The sequence below is a fragment of the Leptodactylus fuscus genome, chromosome 3, assembly GCF_031893055.1.
Source record: "Leptodactylus fuscus isolate aLepFus1 chromosome 3, aLepFus1.hap2, whole genome shotgun sequence".
NCBI classification, from domain to species: Eukaryota; Metazoa; Chordata; class Amphibia; order Anura; family Leptodactylidae; genus Leptodactylus; species Leptodactylus fuscus.
In genome coordinates this window covers 122,414,384-122,420,383 of record NC_134267.1, presented here as the reverse complement: position 1 = coordinate 122,420,383, position 6,000 = coordinate 122,414,384, and positions in this window count along the sequence as shown.

Sequence of the window (6,000 nt, the reverse complement as noted above, 5' to 3'; positions counted from 1 at the left end):
ATTTTGTTAATCTCCCTAAAATCCAAACAAGGGTGCAACCCTCTATCTTTCTTCTTTACAAAGAAAAACCCCACTGCTACTGGGGACTTAGATGGGCGAATATGCCCCACCTCTAGACTCCCCTCAATATACTCTTTGAGCGCCTCCCTCTCCGGAATAGTGAGATTGTACAACCTTGTCTTGGGTAGCACAGCATTTGGTATAAATTTAATCGAGCAATCATAGGTGCGATGTGGTGGTAATGTCTTGGCTGCCCTTTCCTCAAAGACCTCCCTGAACTCACATATTTCTTGAGGCAAATTATCTATAGACAAAGACATAACGGATATGGGCAGACATCGACCATTACACCCTTGCCCCCAAGAAACTACTGACTCGGTCTCCCAGTTGATAATAGGGTTATGCTGCTTCAGCCAGGGCCACCCCAAAACTACTTGTGCTGGTAACTTTGACAACAAGAACAAGTCAATCTCTTCCCTGTGGCCACCCACAATAAACTCCAAACCCTCCACCTGTTTGGAGATGACAGCTTGCTGTAGAGGGGTCTTATCAATAGCCCACACCGGTATCTGAGACTCCAAGACCAAAGGACTCACCCTTAATTGCTCACAAAACTCTGAGTCAATAAGGTTGACTGCCAAACCACAATCAACCAAAATCCGGCACTTCTGCCCATTTACCCATCCTTCAAGGTTCAACCCGGCAGTCTGAGTACAGGAAATATGCACACCTCCCTCCTTAGTAGGTTTTCTCCCTTTACCCTCAATAGACCTGGGGTTATTACTCTCCTTGGCGAACCATTCTCTGGAGGGGCATACCCTTGCTACATGTCCCATCCCTCCACACACAAAACAGCGTACTGTGCGGGACCCTTCACTCTTGGGTCTTGCACTTCGCACAGTGGCCCCAATCTGCATGGGTTGGTCCCCCGGGTCCTCTCTAAAAACAGAGAATTGAGGAGGGCTAAGCCCCCCAGGACTCTTGTCTCCACGCTCCCGGAGGCGCCGTCCAACTCTAATTGCCAGCTGCATGGCCTCATCTAGATCTCCCGGAACAGGGTGAGAAACTAGATGGTCTTTAACCTGTTCTGAGAGCCCTGTCTCAAACTGACTAAGTAGAGCGGGGTCATTCCAATGTACTTCTGCTGCCCACCTACGAAACTCTGTGCAATATTTCTCTATAGCGTGATCCCCTTGCACCACACGTCGTAGGTTATACTCAGCCGTGCGTACCCTGTCTGGGTCGTCATACAGTAACCCCATTGTGGAGAAAAACGCCTCTACAGTTAGTAAGCAAGCTGAGTCGGCTGGTAACGAATGTGCCCAGATGAGGGGATCATCTCTCAATAAAGTAATAATAATCCCAACTCTCTGTACCTCAGAACCGGAGGAAAACAGCCGTAGCCGGAAATACAAAAGACAGTCCTTTTGAAATCGGAAAAAATCTGACCTCTTACCTCGGAAGGGTTCAGGTAAGCTGACTTTTGGCTCCAGAGGCCGACCCACATGGGCGCTACTCACCTGCCTCTGTATGCCCTCCACCTGAGAGGCTGTGTGTTGAGCCAACTGCTGTACTTGAGATACGCCAGAAGCTTGGATGGCATCCATTCGTAGCTTGATCCCCTCCATCTCAGTGGAAATCTGCTGCACCGCCTGGTACAACTGTTTCAGGTCCGTCATAATGCAAACGAACCTTTTTTTTTTATTTTTTTATTTTTTTTTACCGGCTGAGTGTACTGTTATGTCAGTCCAGGTAGCTGCAACGGGGCTAAGGGATAGCAGTAGGGAATCTCACCCTGCACTACTCCCACTAGCTATCCCGGTCCCTGCCTCACGGGTGTGGGTCGGCTGTACTCAGGCTAAGCCTGACCCCGACAGCTCCTCTCTCACTGATTCCGTAGGCCTAGAGGGAAGTGGGAGAAGGAATGCCCTATGAGATCTCTAGGGACTGGAGACTAAAGGGGGTCACCCCTAACGAACAAGTGAAGCTGCTACTGACAGGGACTGACAAGGGTGTGCGCTGACTAACAACACAAGCAGCACACAGGAAAAATGTGGGAAAGGATTCCCCCAAACCAATATGGGAAGGAACCTTACACTAGGAAACAAACACAGGGAAACTGAGTAGAAATCAAAGGATAAGGCAATTCACTCACACAGTCAGTTATACACAGAGGGAGGATTGGTGAACACAGAAGGGAAAACACACAAACCAACTCGTTCACCCAAACCTCCCAAAAACCAACCACGGAACTTCCTCTATCCCAGAACACCACCTACTCCTCCTGCTAAGGCCTAGCGCTGTAAAAGCGACACTCAGCACAGAACCATGGGAGGCATGGGTTTAAATACAGAGTAGAGACCACTCCTCCCAGGTGCAAATGGGAGGACAGACTAATCAACCAGGAGATAAAGCTGCCTACCAGCAGTGCGCGCGTGCAAGTCAGAAGGTGTGCACCAATACTCACGACAGGACAACCCCGCAGCGCCAGGATGCCACCCCAGACACTGCGCAGCCAAAAACTCCCCAGGTAAGAAAAATAGAAAGTAAAGAACCTAAATACTCCTAACAAAACCCACACAAACTAAAGAAGTTTTCCTTGGCTCGATTTGAATAAAGGACTCCAGCACTACAAAGCTACAATGCTAACCAATGAGCCACCATGCTGTCCAATGTTTATGGAGAAACTAATGGTAAGTAGTGGATACAAACTCTGAATTTAACTATACACTGCCGTCACTTGTTTTTATGCATTTTAACATTTAACCAAAAATTAGCCATTTATTAGGGAAAAATACGTGTCTGTGGTTTTTAGACACACATAGTGTTTATATTGCAAAAAGCAACGGTTTTGAAGAAAAATTAGCCCATTTTGATGGCTGGTAAGAGCTACAGGCTTATTTTTGCAACAAATGAATTGCAGTGAGCCTAGTTAAAAAGTGATGAATAATTAGCATTATATGATTGAACAAGCCATTAGACATGTCTGGCTGAGTGGTGGCAGTGGTTGTAGCGGTTTAGGAATAGCACCCAGTATCAGCAGCAGTACAGTAAAGGGAAAACGATAAAGGGAGATGTGCCTGGCCTGGTTGCTTAAAAATCTAGAAAAAAAAACCTGGATGTTCCTGTCTGTTATTCCTGTATGGGAGGAAATACCACATCGATTTTATTTTGGTGTAGTGACCATTGACTTCATTGCAAGAAAAATTTGGGGCACACTATTGGTATACTTACTGCCTAGGTTACCAGTTGAAATAGTTGGACTATCTTCCAAAAGTGCTCAAACTGACAATCTAGAATGTGCTACAGTGCCACTCAATGTGTGCTTCACCCTACGTCCATGAAATGAGGAAAGGAGAGTAGTACCAATGACTTACCCTGGTGAACAGTAGTCCAGGGTGTAGGAACTGAAGGATGCACCCTTGAGGTCACGTCAGTAATAGAAAACATCAAGCCTTGCTGCGGTTTTAGACTGGCCTGTGATGCTCAAAACATTGACAACATTGACGTAGTGGGCCATGAGGGCTAATGTATTGTCCCCAGCCCATAATCGATACTTCACATCTATAGGGTGGTGTGCACCCTTCCACACATGGACATTTACAAAGATAGGTCTACGTGACCATCAAGCAGGGACATGGCTGGCATGGCAGCAATTGCACAGTCAGTAACTTTCCCAGATGGGAATTAAAGTTGCAGACCAGCCACATGACTGAGTATAGATTGTGTGGAGGAGGAAGAGGAGAATCAGATGGAGATCATAATGATTAATAATGTGACTGTAACCACATGATAGGTGTGGAATGGCTGTCACCTGCCAAAAACCTCTGTATTCTCAGATAGTATGACAATTTTGTAGCCACCGGTGGTGCCATCAAGACAGGAAGTAGTGTTGCTGTTGCCATCCACATTCTTACTGTTAGTAGTGGTACTTACTCAAGTATTTCCTTCTTCTCAATCTTTTGCCTATACCCTGCCCTGATTTTTTCAGTCATTATATTGCACACTGCTTCATGATTTGCCAAAAATTTCAAGACAAATTGCAAAGCATTAAAAGGGGTACATGATTTTCTAGTATTAGACTAGAATTGTTGAAGAGAATGTGGTCTCTGTACTGAATCACACACGCAATCATCTCTTAAGTGCACCTGTGCAAACTAGTCTAGTGCAGGCGCACGATGTTAAAGAATCCGGAGCCAACTATCGAATTACTTTGGACATTTCACATTCAATCCCATAAAGAATGTGGAGTGTTGAATATATGTTGTCCTTTAATACAAAAATAAGAAATTTCTGCCACTCAAAAGTTGACTTCCAAATATGATACATTTATTGTGTCCACAATCATAAGCATCCACCAAAAAATGTTTCAGTTCCATGGACCTTCATTAGTACATCAGAGGTAAAAAGGAGCAGAGTGGAAGCTATGTGGAATGTTCTGAGGATTTTTCATACATATACTTATATCATACATGTAGCTATACTGTGCATAAATACTGCAAAGTTTTTTTCTTCAAATTCATTAACTTTGAAATATAGATTATACATTTCTACCCCTATACCATATAATAATGATGAAGAATCAGAAGAACCTGGCTATTAAAATTATTTTATGCTAAATTCAATGATTCCTAAGGACTAGAAACAAGAGGGCTTCTCCTTTGTAAGCATCCCAAGGATGCCCTATGGTGTGACCTCCACCCCTATCTCATATGTGCAGAGAGCCCAAAATACATTGAACTAGTTGCACACCTATGAAGGCTACATACATACGTACAGTACGATCATATTATCTGCATTTTCTAACGTGATCAATTAGAAAAAAAAAAAGTTTACTTTCATGAACTTTCCCACAGAAATCTTCACATAAAACAGTTTCCATATCCATATCAGAATAAGAATTAAAAAAGTTCAAACATACAGAACGTGGAAGATGTGAGAAGGTGACAGGTAGAGTGCTGGAGTCCAGGGCGGGTCTTGAGTAGGCCTCAGCCTAGCTGTTGGTCCTGAGCTTGTTATTGGGCCATAAAAGGCTGAAGACTTCAGGGCAGATCCTGTGAGGGAGGAAGTGCCTGGGTCGGTCCTGAAACACAGAGTCTGGTGAGACTGTACTGTGCTATTTTGTTTGTTTGTTTGTTAGCTTTTGTTATTGTTTAGTTAAAACTCGGACAAGCAGGGTTTTGTTTGATGTTTTACCTGAGGTTAAGACTGTATTTTGTTTTGATTATTTTGTATCTGAAGATTTATTTTTCCTGTTTTTCCAAATAAACCTCTTTGTACCAGACATCGTATCCCTCTCTGACTGGTGAGGTCTGCACCATTACTGCTACTGAGCTACCTTCCCAACATAGAGTAAAAACAAAAATATCTTTGGGTCCTGAAGGTAATAACTAGCTTATTTTTGAAAGAGCAAATAGTTCAGTAGCTAGAGTATTTTTAACCACATATAGATTCATATAATGTATGACAGTTTTTAGATTTCAACCAGCTTTCTTACAATCCTGGATGGCAAATCTGCCTACAAAGACAAACTAAATTAGCATTCAAATTCCGATTCCATATTGGAGATAAATGAGTGTATACTTTTCCTTTACATTTCATTATTCACCATCACTAAAACTTAGAAACGCCATTATCCTGTTTTGAGGGCGGCCTATTACATAAACATAAAATAACAGTATGCTTTTTTAACTATTTAACTTTGTGTGAACCTGTAATATATGTTTGTACAAATGGTGTCAGGACAGGATTTTTATGGCCTGCTGAATTATTTCGGAACTAACATTATCAATGCTTTCACAAGAGACCAGAGGTCATGACCTTTCTACGAAATTGTCTAGGTCATAACCTCAGTGTTACACTAACTACTCACAGCTATTGGGAGAATATGACACACGACAGTCTTTTTGGTTTTCTGAATTTATTAAAAGGTGAAGACGTTTTACATAGAATACAGTAGATTTTTAGGAACCACAAAAATCATACAAAAGATTCCAGATA